The following is a 14,663-nucleotide window of genomic DNA, read 5'->3' as shown; positions in this document are numbered from 1 at the left end:
ATTAAAATGTAAATTGCGGGGGTTCGGGCGGGAGTTTATTAGGGGGGGAGGTGGGGGGATGCAGGGGAAGTGAAGTGACATGTGTTTTAATGTGTTTGGCGGGCCGAATTGAAAGGGAAAGTGTTTTTTGAAAACAGATCCCCGTACGCTTGCACAGTGCGCCTGAACCTCGGGAGGTTCATTTGCATACTGGGCATGCGTAGAGAGAAATTTCGGAGCTTCCCGTGCGCCTTGTCAGTACGCCGTGAGAATCTTGGTAAATACCAAGCGGCGTACCCGTGAATGCGCTGCGTGACGCGGCGCACGGGAATCTCCGAGCTGTTTTCAGCCATGAAGGGGAACTCCGCGCCAAATTTCAAACTTGAAATCGGCGCGGGTCCCCCTTCAGGGCTACATTAGGCTCTTAGGCTTGGTCCGGATAGGACCAATAGGCGACCTTTTTTTTTTTCTCAGGTTACCAGTTTATAGCTACCAGTTTATAGCGTGCGTTAGAGCGAGAGCAAGACTTTTAGCACTAGACCTTCTTTGTAACTATAAACTGGTAACCTGAAAAAAAAAAAAGGTCGCCTATGGGGAATTTCAAGTACTGAATTTTGGCCCCATTCCAGGCGTGTTTGCAATAGTAAAGCGTGACATGTAAGGTATCTATTTACTCGGTGTAACATCATCTTTCACATTATCAACAAAAATTGGGCTAACTTTAGTGTTTTGTGAATTTTTAACCACTTGAGCCCGGACCATATTGCTGGTCAATGACCGGGCCAGTTTTTGTGATTCGGCACGGCGTCGCTTTAACTGACAATTGCGCAGTCGTGCGATGTGTCTCCCAAACAAAATTGGCAACTTTTTTTTCCCACAAATAGATTATTAAATGTGCGTGTTTACTTCTGTCTTTAACACCTCCACTTCAGGCTGGAAAGCATCAGATCAGGGAAAAAAAAAAAAAAAAAGCTCTCATGCCATTGCAGCTTGGTTCCTACATGTGTGATGAACTGAGTCTGCTCAAACACTTAGAAAAAAATTATCCTTTCTTTTTAAAAGGTGAAAAACACTTGGATGCTCAGAGCGTGGTTTGGGTTAATACCAGGTGTGCGCAATTACAAGCTCACCCAAACTAGAGACTGCAATTTGTTCATGTGATTTCAATTGCTTCATTACTAGCACTGTTATAAAAAGCAGGGATCGATCATTCCTCAGCTGCCCTCAGAAGGGGCAGGCTGGCAGAAATGCTGTTGCTAAACACAAATGTGGTTTGTTGCATGGTTTTTGTTTTATTTTGCCAATGGTTTTGGTTTATTTTTAAATGATGTTCACTTTGATGTATTTGTCTATGTGGCCTTATTTTATGAAAAATGTGTGAAGATGTTAAAGCTATGGTTATTTAGATTTTTGAAATGTATTTTTGTTTGTGTGTTTGTTTGTTTGTCTTTTTTTGCTTTCCTTGTTTTGTTGACCAATAAAAATTACTTTAAAATTTTTAAGTTTGTCTTTTGTTACTTTTTCATGCTAAATATGTTGACAGCTGCAGCTGAAATCGGTTTGGGCCTAACAAATTATGTGTGATTTTTGTCTAAGCTTCTTTCCTGGTGTGTAATCATGAAATGTTTGCCATGTTTATTCTCCATGACTTTAAATACAAAGTGGTAAGTATTTTCTTTTTTCTGCAGTGGTCCTCAGCCCTCAAGTACCCCCGACAGGACATGTTTTGTGGATTTCTCTTATCAAGAATTGCTGTCCAGACTGTCTTTTAAAGCACATGTGCAAGATGAAGGAAAACCTGCAAACATGGCCTGTGGGGGGGGGGGGGGTTGCTATTGGTGGACAGGCTTGACGTGCTGATTTACAGCACTGTGCTTAAATCTAGGGCAAGGCAATCCTATTCTAATTGTGGGTGTTTGAGGGAAGCCAAGTGAGTGTTAGAACCCCTGCTTTGTGGTTTTTTTTGGGGGTTGAGCTTTGTGTCCCTTTTCTTAAAATTGGCTTCACTTCCTGTCACACAGCTGAACAGGAAGTGAGGTTAAAACCCTACCAGTGTCATTTCTTGGGGACACAGGTCAATCTAACTAGTGTCCCCATTAAGCAAATTGCACTCCAGCACTGCTGTGTACACCCCAAATCATGGGTCTTCAACAGGGCCGCCATCAGGAATTATGGGGCCCCTTACACAGCTTCAGGCATGGGCCCCCTGGAGCAGAGAACCGGGGGGGGGGTGCTGCCGCCATAAATTGAGAAGCGGGGGGGGTTGCCGCGGATTGAGAAGCGGGGGGGGCCTTTACACAAAAACGAAGAAATAAAGAAAAAAATATATAAAAAAAGAGGGGTAGCCATCCGGGGCCCTGGGGACCTCTGGGCCCTTTAATAAAAATAAAAAATATATATAAAAAAATATCTTTTTTTTTTTATATATATATATATATATATATATATATATAAATGTATGTGTGTGTGTGTGTGTGTGTGTGTGTGTATGTATGTATGTATATATATATGTGTATATATATATGTGTATATATATATATATATATATATATATATATATATATATATATATATAAAAATAAACATTTATGAAAAAAAAGGGGGGTTGCCATCCAGGGCCCTGGGGACCTCAGGGCCCTTTAATAATAATAATAAAAATATATATATATATATATATATATATATATATATATATATATATATATATATATATATATATATATATATTTATATATATATATATATATATATAACAAAATAAAAAAATAAACATTTATTAAAAAAAAGGGGGGGTTTGCCACACATGGGGCCCTGGGGACCTCTGAGCCCTTTAATAATATATATATATATATATATATATAAAAAATATATATATATATAAAGAAAAAAATATATATATATAAAAAAATATATTTTTTTTATAAAAAAAGGGGGGTTGCCATCCGTGGGGCCCTGGGGACATATGGGCCCTTTAATAATAATAATAATAATAATAATAATAATATATATATATGGAGACCTCCGGACCTCTAAAAAAAAAATGTCTCTTTATTAAAAAATAAAATAAAAATATATATAAAAAATATTTTTTTTTTATAAAAAATAAATAAAAAAAGGGGGGTTGCCATCCGGGGCCTCCGGGCCCCTGGGGACCTCTAAAAAAAAAATTTGCCCTAAATAAAAAAAAAAATGTTTTTTTTTTTTTTTTTTTTAAAGGGGGTTGCCATCCGGGCCCCTGGGGACCTCCGGGCCCCTTACAGGTGTAATGCCTGTACCCCCCTGATGGCGGCCCTGGTCTTCAAACTACAGCCCTCCAGTTGTTCAGGAACTACAATTCCCATCATGCCTAGTCATGTCTGTGAATGTCAGTGCATTACAAGGCCTCATGGGATGTGTAGTTCTAAAACAGCTGGAGGGCCGTAGTTTGAGGATCCCTGCCCCAAATGATTTTTTAGTTTGGGGTTTAGTAAAGGCAAAGCCACTCTGCAGTACAAGCATAGTTGCTGAAAATCAGAGAGGAAGCACTGATGGTTTTAACATCCAATCCTGTAGAAGCAAAGTTGTTTTGTTTTCTTTCTTCCTTGCTTTGCACTTGTAGTGCAAAGTGGATTTGCCTTTAGTAAATGGACCCCAAAGTCCAAGATTCCTAATAATTTGGGGTGTACACAGCAAAATGCTAGAGTGCAATTTACATATTGGGAAACTATTTAGATTGATCTCTGTGTCCCCAAGAAAAGATATTAGTAAGGTTTTACCCTCACTTCCTGTTTGGCTATGTGACAGGAAGTGAATGAATTAGAAAGGGTGAAGACACCTCACAAATGTTGTCACTATCAGGGGTGCAGACATCCCCAAAAAAATGAGCAGATAATACTTATTTGCAAATTAATAATTTTTTAGTTAACATTGGGTGGGGTGCTCTAACACACACATTCATACATATTAGCCACGCTGTATCCTGGCCTATTGGCATGGTTATATTTTCTTAGGCCTCTCAATAAAACTCTATGAAATTTGTGCTTAAACTAGAACCAGGGGCGGACTGACAACTCATGGGGCCCCCAGGCAAAAGAAGATTATGGGGCCCCTCTGGCTTACAGATGGCCACCACGCCAGGAGGCAGTGCAGAGGCTGGGCAGTAACCCCCTCCCCCCCAGTAACCCCCTCCCCCCCCCAGAACTAGTGTGTGTGTGTGCCCTGAAAATTCCTGGGCGGGTCATACAAAAACAGGGTGTGGCTTTGACAGGAAAGGGTGGGTCATTTTCTATTAGGAGGTGCAGAAATGTAGTCAGGCCTAGGGCAGCACAAAACCTAAATATACTACTGCATATTAGGGCTTATTTAGACAGGATCCGATTTACAACATGTTTTTATAGTGTGGGAGGAAACCCACGCAGGCACAGGGAGAACATGCAAACTCCATGCAGATGGTGTCACGGGCGGGATTCGAACCAGCAACCCTTTTGCTGCTAGGTCAAAGTGCTATACAGTACACCACTGTGCTGAACGAACATGATTGCAGCTGAAAGCATGAGATCTTTTTTTTTTCTCCAAAACCATGCTTTCCAGCCTTATTGACCCCGCCTCTCTCCATAAAGAGGACCTGTCACACACTAGTCCTATTACAAGGGATGTTTACAAGTGGTTAAAGTGAAATAATAAAAGTGAAATATTCCTTTAAATTTCATACAGGGGGGGAGGGGGGGTACACGCATGTTTCCCGTGCTTAGAACTGTCCCTGTACAAGATGTCATTTCTGAAGTGAAAAAAAAGTAAGTTTAAAGTACTCATGGCTATAAAGATTACAGTCATTGCTCATTAAAACAACAAAAAAAAAATGTATGGGGGTCCCCCCAAATTAAATTACCAGGCCCTTCAGGTCTGGAATGGATATTAAGGGGAACCCCGCCGTAAAAACCCCCCAAAAAAATGGCGTGGGGTCCCCCCCAAATACCCATACCAGGCCCTTCAGGTCTGGTGTGGATTTTAAGGGGAACTCCACCCCAAATTTAAAAAAAAATGGCGTGGAGTCCCCCTAAAAATCCACACCAGACCCTTATCCGAGCACGTTAACCTGTCCGGCCGCAGAAAAGAGGGGGGGACAGAGTGCGGCCCCCCCCTCTCCTGAACCGCACCAGGCCACATGCCCTCAACATGGGGAGGATGTCCCCATGTTGATGGGGACAAGGGCCTCATCCCCACAACCCTTGCCCGGTGGTTGTGGGGGTCTGCGGGCGGGGGGCTTATCAGAATCTGGAAGACCCCTTTAACAAAGGGGACCCCCAGATCCTGGCCCCCCCCTGTGTGAAATGGTAATGGGGTACATTGTACCCCTACCATTTTACAAAAGTGACAAAAGTGTGAAAAATTACAGTAGCCGGTTTTTGACAATTCCTTTAATAAAATCTTCTTTCCGCGGTTCCTTCTTCTTCTTTCATTCGGGTTTCTTCCTCTGCTTCTTTCTTGGGTCTTCTCGTCCACATCTTGCTGTCTTGCCGTCTTCTCCCATCTTCTTCTCTGTCCGTCGACCTTCTCGTCCCGCATCTTCTTTATCTTCTGGGTGCTGCGCTTGAAATTGTAGATCCCGCCATGTTCCCGCTCCTGGGACCCGCCCCCCTCTGACGCCACAGGTTAACTCATATGAAAGTCCGCGTGTGGCATATGTGCGTCAGAGGGGGGCGGGTCACATGAGTGTGACACGGCGGGAACTTCAATTGGAAGCTGCGGCGGGTTTTTCTTCTCCGGACGTCGCGCTTCAAATCGAATTCCCCCGCCGTGTGACGCTCTGTGACCCCGCCCCCTCTGACGCACATGACCTTCTAAGGAGTTTACTTGTGGTGTCAGAGGGGGGGCGGGTCCCAGGAGCGGAACACGGCGGCCAATTCAAATTCAAGCGCTGGCGGACCGAGAAGAAGACAGGAGAACACACAAGGAGGAGGCCGACGGAAGGAGAAGAAGATAGGAGAAGACACCGGGCAGACGACAAGGCTGAAGGACGGACGGAGAAGACACCGGGCAGACGAGAAGGCTGAAGGACGGAGAAGACAGGAGAAGACACCGGGCAGACGAGGAGGCTGAAGGACGGACGGAGAAGATAGAAGAACACGTCGGGCAAGATGTGGACGAGAAGACCCAAGAAAGAATCAGCGGAAGAAACCTGAATGGAAGAAGAAAAGAAGATTTTATTAAAAGATTTGTCAAAAACCGGCTACTGTCATTTTTAACACTTTGACATTTTTTTTGGGGTGAAATGGTAGAGGTACAATGTACCCCATTACCAATTCACATAGGGGGGGGCAGGATCTGGGGGTCCCCTTTGTTAAAGGGGTCTTCCAGATTCTGATAAGCCCCCCGCCTGCAGACCCCCACAACCACAGGGCAAGGGTTGTGGGGATGAGGCCCTTGTCCCCATCAACATGGGGACATCCTCCCCATGTTGAGGGCATGTGGCCTGGTGCGGTTCAGGAGAGGGGGGGGCCGCACTCTGTCCCCCCTCTTTTCTGCGGCCGGCCAGGTCAACGTGCTCGGATAAGGGTCTGGTGTGGATTTTTAGGGGGACTCCACGCCATTTTTTTTAAAATTTGGGGGTGGAGTTCCCCTTAAAATCCACACCAGACCTGAAGGGCCTGGTATGGATATTTGCCGGGAACCGCACGTCTTTTTTTTTTTTTTTTTTTTACGGCGGGGTTCCCCTTAATATCCATTCCAGACCTGAAGGGCCTGGTAATTTAATTTGGGGGAACCCCTACACATTTTTTTGTTTGTTTTATGAATTAATACTGTCAGAATTGTCAGAGCCGACAATTCATTATAGCCGCGTGTGAATTTTAAATGGCTTTTTTTCCTTCTGAATGTCACTTTGTGCAGGGGCAGTTCTAAGTGTGGGAAAAATGCGCTATTTCACATGCTGACATTACACCCCCCCTAGGTACGAAATTTAAAGGAATATTTCACTTTTATTGTTTCACTTTAAGAATTATTAATTTCACTGCTCCCGAAAAAACGGCCGTTTTTAAAAAAAAAAAAACATTGATACATGTCCCCTGGGGCAGGACTGAGGTCCCCAAACACTTTTTAGGACAAAACTTGCAGATTAGCCTTTAATAATAACACTTTTGAATTCTCCCATAGACTTCTATAGGGAGATCGGCTCGGCTTTACATATTACTTGCAATGCGCCGGCTGTTATGCTGGTTCATGCGCCTAATTAAGCCTCCACCCGGCGCACTAATTAAGGCATGAACCAGCGCAGCGCACAGAGCATAGTAAATCAGCCCCATTATCTCCCTTATTGTGACAGGGAGATTTGTCTGTATTTGCGCTACCTGTTGACTTAGGTGATCGATTTTTTCTTGAGGAAGAAAAGTCTTTTGTTCTGTTGAACTTAATATGTAGCCCAAGAACAGGATCTCCTGAGAGTGAATGAGGTTTGATTTCTCCTGGTTGATGATCCAACCTAACTGAGTCAACCACTGCTGGGCGACCACTAGGTCTGCCAGCAGTTTTTGCTTTGTCGGTGCCAGGAACAGCAAGTCGTCTAAGTATGGGACGACTGTTATGCCCTGGAGTCTTAGGGGGGCCAGTGTCTCCGCTAGAATCTTGGTAAAGATCCTCGGAGACGAGGAGAGGCCAAAGGGAAGGGCTTGACTCTGAAAATTATACATTTTCTCTCCCACTTGAATGGCTATGCAGAGGAACTTTTGGGAGCTTTCCCTGATAGGAATATGAAGGTAGGCATCCTTCAGATCTATTTTTGCCATGAAACAATCTTTTTGAAGTAGATTCTTGACAGAATAGATTGATTCCATCCGGAACTTTTTGTACCTTATGGCCGTGTTCAATGGTTTTAGGTTGAAGATCAGGCGATACTTGCCTGATGGCTTCCGCACTAAAAAGACGTGCGAGTAAAAACCCTGGCCTTTCTCTTGTTTGGGAACTGGTATTATGACTTTCTGATCTACAAGCTCTCCTATGAGATGTTGTAATGCCTGGGCTTTTGTTTGATTTTTTGCCAGTTGTGTAATCAAGAACCTTTTTGGTGGTACTTGATCGAACTCCAGAGCATAACCCTTTTCTATGACTCCCCTGACAAAACTGTTGGAGGTCAGTTTTTTCCATTGTGGAAGGAAGTCCCCCAATCTTCCTCCCACTTAGATCCTGGCATCACTGAGCCTTGGGATTTTTGTCAGGAGGGTTAAAGAGCACATTGGCTTTCTTTTTCCCCCCTTGTGACGCCCAGGGTCTATTTGGCTTTCCTTTTTCCTGAGTTTTCTTCTGCCCTTTAAAGGAACGAAAAAACTTCTTGGAACCTGACTTTTTCTTGTCAGGAAAAGTCTTCTTTTTATCCGCCGTGCGTTCTAACGCTTCATCTAGCGGAGTACCAAACAAAAATGTTCCTGAAAAAGGAACGCTGCAAAGTCGCAACTTAGAGGCAGTATCTCCCGGCCAGGTTTTGAGCCAAAGAGTTCTCCTCGCAGCCACTGATAGGGAAGCTGCCCTGGCTGAAAGTTTTACCGATTCTGCCGAGGCATCGGCGATAAAGCCCACAGCTTTAACCACTTAAAGACCTTAGGTGTTTTTCAGATTTGGTGTTCGCAAGACTAAAACATGTTTTTCTGCTAGAAAATTACTTAAAACCCCCAAACATTATATATATATATATATATATTTTTTTTTCTAACACCCTAGAGAATAAAATGGCGGTCATCGCAATACTTTTTGTCACACCGTATTTGCGCAGCAGTCTTACAAGCGCACTTTTTTTGGAAAAAATTCACTTTTTTTAAATAAAAAAATAAGACAACAATAAATGTGGCCCAATTTTTTTATATATTGTGAAAGATAATGTTACGCCGAGTAAAATGATACCCAACATGTCACGCTTTAAAATTGCGCCCGCTCGTGGCATGGCGTCAAACTTTTACCCTTAAAAATCTAGATAGGCGACGTTTAAAAAATTCTATAAGTTGCATTTTTTTGAGCTACAGAGTAGCTCTAGGGCTATAATTATTGCTCTCGCTCTAACGATTGCGGCGATACCTCACTTGTGTGATTTGAACACCGTTTTCATATGCGGGCGCTACTCGCGTATGCGTTCGCTTCTGCGCGCGAGCTCGTCGGGACGGGGCGCTTTAAAAAACATTTTTTTTTTTGTTTTCTTATTTAATTTTATTGATTTTATTATTTTTTACACTAAAATATAAAAAAAAAAATGATCACTTTTATTCCTATTACAAGGAATGTAAACATCCCTTGTAATAGAAAAAAAGCATGACAGGTCCTCTTAAAATATGAGATCTGGGGTCAAAAAGACCTCAGATCTCATATTTAGGCTTAAATGCAAAAAAAAAAAAAAGGAAAATGTGTCATTTAAAAAAATGACAAAAAAAAAATTGTCTCTTTAAGAGGCTGGGCGGGACTGACGTTTTGACGTCACTTCCGCCCAGCAGAGCTATGAGGACGGGTGGGGGCCCATCTTGCCCTCACTCAAGTCCTCACTCTCCAGGCGGCAGCATCGGATCTCCTCCGCCGCTACCGACGGCTCTCCGGTAAGCGGCGGAGGGCGCGGAAAAAGCGGCGGGAGGGGGGGCCCCTCTCCCGCCACCGATAACGGCGATCCTCGCGGCGAATCCGCCGCGGAGACCGCCGTTATCGTTTACACGGCCCCCGCTGAAAACATGGATATCTCAGTTGTGGCAGCAGCTGCTGCCGTTACTGAGATATCCATGTTTAAAAAGAGGACGTACATTTACAATACGCGGGTCGGGAAGTGGTTAAACAGCATGGGAAAGGATTTTAACAGCTCTTCTCTAGGAGTACCTGCTGTCAAGTGTTCCTGTAATTGTTTGAGCCAAAACTCCAAATTACGTGCTACACACGTGGTTGCTAGGGCTGGTTTAAAGATTAGCCATAGCCGTGTCCCAGGATCTCTTGAGGATAACATCCCCCCTTTTATCCATGGGATCCGTCAAATGGCCCATATCATCGAACACAAGGTCCGAGTGCTTTGATACTTTTGCTAGTGGGGCATCAAGTTTGGGAGATTGATTCCAGACCGCAGTGGGGTCCTCATCAAAAGGGAATCTCTCCTTTTTAGACCACCTGAAAAAGAAGGGCCTTTTGTCAGGTTCCTTCCATTCTTTCAGAACCAAGTCTGAAACTATTTTGTGCACTGGAAAAACCTTCTGTTTTTTTCCTGCTTAACCCCTGATACATCCTATCATGACGTGAGAGCGAAGCTTTTTCCTCCTTCACTCCAATGTCTCATGAATAGCCCCAATTAGTTCATCTACCTCCTCCTGGGAGAGTTTGAATCTAGTGGGGGTGTGGGAGTCATCCTGAACATTTTCTTGCCCAGAATCTGCCTGGGAAAGAATCTGCATCAGAATTATCAAGGGAAATCTCCTCATTCTCTACAGGATCACCTGTTCCTGATGCTACCAGAATTGGAGAGGTGGGCACCTCCTGCTGTCTAGCAGCTGAACCTGGAATCTGTGTGTCAGCAATTAGTTTCCTGAAATATTGAAAAGTGGCTTGCATTTCATCCTTAAAAGAACCCAGAAACGTATTAAGCGGGGAATCCTCTTCGCTATACAACAGTAGTAATACAGGGACCACACAAGCTTTTGGTATAGCCAGATGCAAGTCTTGAATTACATGCTCTAGAAGGGATTTTAGCATCCTTTGGTTCTCTCTGACAGGAAAAGAGAAGAGAGAATGTATCTTAGTAAATACATAACAAGTGCCCCCTCCTCCCCTGTCCTAAGGTGCCCACTGAGCTATACATAGGATTACAGACCTATCTAGCTCCCCTACACAGGTGAAAAACACAGGAATAAGGTTCTGGCACAGCCAGCCTACCTGTGAAGAGCCGGCGCCAGACTCCCCTGGAGCGTGTGCAGCGTCCATGCTGCTCGGTGGATAGGCAGAGTACAGCCCCACGCTTGCTGCCTTTTGAACGTCAAGGTGACATGTCTCCTCCGTTCTGAGGAAACACATAAAACTGACCAGATGCCTGAGGGACCGCCTTTTAAAGAGCTGGAGGTGATGTGTTTCCTGTCCAGGGAGGAGCTCCATCTCTCAAGGGCTGTCCTGGAAGATGCCTTGGGAAAAAGTGTTGTGAAGGCAGAGAGAACTCCTCCGATAGTTGCGAAAAAGATTTGGGGTTGCCAGACGGATCTTGGATAATAAGTTATACCTTGATTAGGCCTTTATCTCTCCATTTTGAGAATGCTCATATTGTAGACTAGGAGGTAAACATAGGGTTGCCTTGAATTGGAAGATGTCTAGAGATATGAGGGGACAAACCTAATCTCTTTCTCACCTCTCTCCAGGCCAATATTGTATCTCTAAGAGCCAAATTTTGTTTAATGGGCTTAGGTAGCCTTTGAATCAAACTATGAAGAAGAGCCGCCAGATCCACCGGGGGTGACCATGGCTGATTCCAAGTCATAGTTGGAGTATCGGGAAGAACGTAGTATCCAATCCATTCCTATTCTCAATAGGCAAGCCAAGTTATAAAGTCTAATATTGGGAAGACCCGCCCCACCCTCGCCCTTCGGGAGATATAGTTTGGTCAAAGCAATCCTGGGCCTGCCTTTTTTCCAAATTAACTTTGTGACAGCCTTATTTAAAGTTTGGATATCTTTATGTTTTAAAAGCAATAGTAAGGTTTGTAAAGGATAAAGCAGACGGGCAAAGCCAATCATCTTAAAAAGCGCACATCTCCCAAAGAACGAGAGCGGCATATCCGCCTAAGCCTCCAGTTCACCCACTATTTTTTCAATCAAAGGTGGATAGTTTAGATAGTAAAGAGAGGATGGTTCCTTACCAATTTTCAGACCCAAATAAGTAATGTAATGACCTGCTGTTTTAAAGGAGGAGGGGGGAATACAAGAGTGAGAGTGCCTTACACTAAGGCCTTGTACACACGGTCGGACCATCAGATGAGAATGGTCCAACGGACCGTTTTCATCGGTTCACCGCAGAAGTGGCCTGACGGCCTGATATGCGTACACACCGTCAGTCCAAAATCCGATCGGGTCAGAACGCGGAGACGTAAACCGCGTACGACGTCACAATAAAAGGGTGGGCCAAAGCCTTCGTCGCCTCACTTGAGTCCGCTTTTGCTAATTCAGTGTAACCACGTGTTAATAAAAGATTGGGGAGAGCCGATTCGCGCTTTTCAGTCTCCGCGCTTTTTCAGTCTCCGCGCTTTTTCAGATCGTATTCTCGGGTTCAGTGTGTGCTTGTGGGTTCGTATTTGTCATTCAGTACTGTCTTTCTGGTCGTTTCTGCTTTGCAGTGCCGTTCTGTCCGCTCGTATCTGTGTGCAGTGCGTTCTTTACAGGTATTGCTGGATTTGGGGGTGCTTTCTGTTTGAAGTGTGTTCTGACCAGCCGACCGGTTTGAAGCCATGATGGAGCAGCATGATTTTTCTAAAATTCGTGCTGCGTATGGGCTGGCTTCTGCAGCTTATAAGAACTCAAGGACTTTGGCCAGGATCAGAGGGAGGAGGAGTTCCTGGGCCAAGAATTGGTTGTGCCAGCATGACCAATTTTCTCATATGCCTCTGCTTAGGGAAATCCAGGAGAATAATCCTGATGACTTCAGGAATTTTCTCCGTATGACGGACCCCGTTTTCCACCGTCTATTGGATCTTCTGTCCCCCTATATCACGAGACAGGACACTGATGCGCCAAGCCATCACGGCCGAGCAGAGGCTTATTGCCATGTTGTGGTACCTGGCGACTGGGAGGAGCCTGCAGGACCTCAAGTTCTCGACAGGCATCTCTTTCCAGGCGCTTGGGATCATCATACCGGAGACGTGTTCTGCCATCGTTCAAGTCATGCAGGAGGAGTATATTAAGTTAAGCTTTCTCCTTTAAACATCACAATCTATGTTTTTTTAATGTATGCTAATCTCTTTTTTTTTTTTCAATCCCATGATTGTATTATGCTGTGTATGTTCCCTTTTGTCCCCATGCCTGTTTGAAGCTTTCCATGCTCTTTTCTTGTCCTACATGCATCTTTCCCTTCACTAAACCTGTCCAGCATGCTATCCTAGGGCCAAACACACCTAGCCTAGTCTTTTGTCAAACTTATTATTGTAGTGCCCCCCCTTTTGTTTTTGGTGTTTTTTGTAATATTTTTAGGCATAGTGCTACCTGTATTTAATTTTTAGGGCCTACACTCAGCTCGCCCCCCCCTAAAAATGTTTAATGCCCCATCAGAGGGGTGAGGAGCCTGATTTAAGTGGGCCTATATCTTTGTAATACTCACTCCAATGCTAGTAAATGTTATAATGATGTGGCACAAGGATGTTTTTGGAATTGTGATTGCAATGTTTATTTTGCAAATTTCTAATTGTAATTTTTTGTTTCTCCCCACAGTTTCCCTCCACACCACAGGAATGGCAGACTGTGGCTTTCCAATTTGCCCAGCGGTGTGATTTTCCGAACTATGGAGGGGCAATAGATGGGAAACACGTCCTCATAGTGCCGCCACCCCGTTCGGAGTCGTACTATTTTAACTACAAAGGTTTTCATAGTATCGTGTTGATAGCGGTGGTGTCGGCACAGTACGAATTTTTGTATGTGGACGTGGGGAAGAACGGCCGGCTGTCTAATGGGGGAGTGTTTGCGCAGACAGAGTTTGCCAAGCGTCTACAATCTGGTGGTCTGGAACTGCCACGGGATGAAGACAATTTGGAGGGACTTCCGTTTGTTTTTCTCACGGATGAAGCTTTCGGGCTTGGACCTCAGGGCCGCTGATAGGGCAGTACAGCCAGCCCTGTTGTACCGGGCCCCGGCCCTATCAGCTCATCAGGGGGGCCCGGACAGCTTTATAGTGCATTTCATTCAAACCCCAAAAATAGTGCTGAATAAATGACATTGACATCCTACTGGCTTAGGGAGTGTATAAATATATTTTCCTGGGCCCCTTTAGGTGAACAGAGGGGCTCAGGAGGTGGGCACTGGGGAGGGACTATTTTTCCATTTTTGGGCGGAGGTACACAAACCTGCGCCCAGCCACATGCTCTATAGATCCAGCTGCTCTTCCCTGGTGCTTGGCGGAGTGATCCGTACAGTGATTTACATGCTCTGCTCTTTCAAGGACTGATATGAGAGAGCTGACAGGGAGAGAACGGCGAAACGAATGCTAGCGACGGCGGAGGGTAGCGCGGTCTGCATCGGGCAGCACACAGTGAGTGAAGTTTTCACTGTAATCTCAGAAGAATCATCCATTTCCTCACAGTGCCTTATGATAATGATTCACACAGCACACAAGGTGCTCTATGGCTCTATCACAGTGTGTCACAGTTGTGTGCTGACTTTGTTACTTTATGGGTGTACTGTGTGTTACAGATTATAGCACAGTACAGCCACAGCAAAGTCAGCACACAACAGCATGTGGTACACTGTGATAGAGCCATAGAGCACATTGTGTGCTGTGTGAATGAATGTCCTAATGCTATAAGACTTCATGCACACAGGAGATTAAGAATGCCCCTTCTCTTGACAGCAGCCTTTTGCCAGAAAAAAAAAACACCTGTGTGCATGAGGCCTAAAGATCACAAGGACCTGTAAGATGCTACTGCACACTTGTGTTTTTGTTGGGGGGGGGGGTGTTGGGGGGGGGGGGGGGGGTAAATACACACAGCTGAGCTGTGTTTTTACAGCCCC

The 14,663-nt window shown here is 44.6% G+C and overlaps 1 protein-coding gene across 1 annotated transcript in view; it reads right to left on the bottom strand.

Annotated features, from left to right (window-relative positions):
• Positions 1–14,663, bottom strand: part of LOC120932422 (GTP-binding protein SAR1b-like) — a 570,126-nt gene that overhangs the window by 203,114 nt on the left and 352,349 nt on the right. The window lies entirely within an intron of this gene.

This window comes from Rana temporaria, chromosome 3 (assembly GCF_905171775.1).
Source record: "Rana temporaria chromosome 3, aRanTem1.1, whole genome shotgun sequence".
NCBI classification, from domain to species: Eukaryota; Metazoa; Chordata; class Amphibia; order Anura; family Ranidae; genus Rana; species Rana temporaria.
The sequence above is the reverse complement of the archived record's forward strand: the minus strand, read 5'-3'. Positions and strand labels throughout refer to the sequence as shown.